The following is a 2,383-nucleotide window of genomic DNA, read 5'->3' on the forward strand; positions in this document are numbered from 1 at the left end:
AAACTTGCCAAAGTCAGGACTCTGTAAGACTGAAGCAAGATAAAGTAGAGGTTATATTTAAAATGTCTACCTTGGGTAAAGTAACACTAGTGAAAAAATAAATACAAAATATAGGATAACAGAGTTGGAAGGAAACTTACAGATCTTCTAGTCCTGTGATGGCGAACCTATGGCATGCGTGCCACAGGTGGCATGCATAGCCATATCAGTGGGCATACCAGCTCAGCTCCGGCAGGCACATGCGCACCAGCCAGCTGATTTTCGGGCCTTCTGGGCCCACCAGAAGTAAGGAAACAGCCTGTTTCCTGCCTCTGGAGGGCCTGGGGTGTGGGGTGTGGGGCCTGGGGTGTGGGGAAGGCCCATTTTTCTTTCTCACCTGGCTCTCTAGGAGTCTCTGGAGGCTGGGGACAGCAAAAAACATTATTTCTTGTCCAACCAGAAGTTGGGAAATGGGCCATTTTGGGCCTCTGGAGGGCCTCCGAGGGGGTGGGGAAGGCTGTTTTCACCCTCCCCAGATGCATAGAGAGGATCTGGAGCCAGGTGAGAAAGAAAAACGGGCCTACCGGGCCATCGCGTGCCAGGAGTGGGAGGGGAGAGCGGGTCGTGCGCACATGCGCAGGGCAGGGTGCATAGAATTATGGGTGTGGGCATGCACGCGCACGAACGTCCCCCACCCCATCCTCCTGGCACGCGATGGCAAAAAGGTTAGCCATCACTGTTCTAGTCCAACCCAGGGATGGTATTCACTTATCTCCACTACCGGTTTGCAAATGTGAGCACATGCGCCACCTCCGCACATGCACAGGACCTTCTGCGTATGTGCAGAGCGTCAAAAATGGGACATGATGACATCCGGGCGGGTGGGCAGAGCCTTCCACAGCTGCCATTACCGGTTCACCCAAAATGGATAGAACCGGCTGAATACCACCACTGCTTAAGCAGAAGTTATACCATTCCAGACTAAAGGCTGTCCTGTCTCTTCTTAAAAACCTTCAGTGATGGATATAAATATGATAAATATTCCTAAATATTTATCGGTAATATGAAGTAATATGCAATCTATAAAATTAAAAGCAAATGATGTTTCCCAAAGCATGTTCATGTGCACAGTAGGGCCAAGAAACAGATTGAAATGTTCTCAGATTGCCCCTATACTGTAGAAAGGAAAATTTAGAGGAAGTCGTTTCAGAAGTTATATACAGTATGTTCAAATCAGCCTGTTGTTAATTATATTTTAAAAAGGAAATCATAGCAAATATCTCAAATCAGCAGCAAGTCAGCAGTCTAAACAAAAATGCAACATACAGTATAAATCAAATAAAGACTGAAATTTCAAAGCAGTAAAAAGGATAAAAATACTAGATGAAATCTCACATACACTGAATGTGCTTGATCAGAAAAGAATGTGCTTAAAGTACTACTTACGACAATTTCTGAGGCTCAGCCTAATTATAGGATCAAAATCTGTACATTTCAAATACTATAATGCGGCTTGTGGCTAAATAAGAAGATTTAAGAGTAAAATGTTATATTCCAGAATATAACAGTTTTTGGAATGTTATATTCCAGAATACAGCAATGACTAATCAGTGATGAATTTCTCAACAATAATGATATGACCTTACCATCAGGAAGATTTTTAAATTTACTCATCTAACTGAGGAGGACCTGAGGAGGATGGGAATTTGATCCAATTCTAAGCACACTGTATAAAGAATCTGTAACCATGTACACCAAAGAAACATTATTCTATGCAGGCCAGAGAGTACTTTATTCTCTGAAGAATATACACTGCTCAAAAAAATAAAGGGAACACAAGCAGAAGACATCCGAGATCTGAATGAATGAAATAGCCTTATTAAATACTTTGTTCCTTACATACAGTAGTTTTGTGTTCCCTTTAGTTGTTTGAGCAGTGTATAAACTACTGTATGTAAAGAACAAAGTATTTAATAAGGCTATTTCATTCATTCAGATCTCGGATGTCTTCTGCTTGTGTTCCCTTTATTTTTTTGAGCAGTATATATTACTATTTACTATATTACTATTATGAGCCTCAGTGGAGCAGTGGTTAGAGTGCAGTACTGAAGGCTACTTCTGCTGATTGCAAGCTGCCTGCAATTTGGCAGTTCAAATCTCACCAAGCTCAAGGTTGACCCAGCCTTCCATCCTTCCGAGATGGGTAAAATGGAGACCCAAACTGTTGGGGCCAATATGCTGACTCTGTAAACTGCTTAGAGAGAGCTGTAAAGCACCGTAAAGTGATATATAAATCTAAGTGCTATTGCTATTGCTATGTGGACCAGGTAGAACTCAATTTCCATTCAAACAGAAGAATAACACAAGATTAATTCCATCAATGTTAACCCAGCAAACCTGTACA

This window comes from Pantherophis guttatus, chromosome 5 (assembly GCF_059756535.1).
Source record: "Pantherophis guttatus breed Tessera chromosome 5, ASM5975653v1, whole genome shotgun sequence".
NCBI lineage: Eukaryota > Metazoa > Chordata > Lepidosauria > Squamata > Colubridae > Pantherophis > Pantherophis guttatus.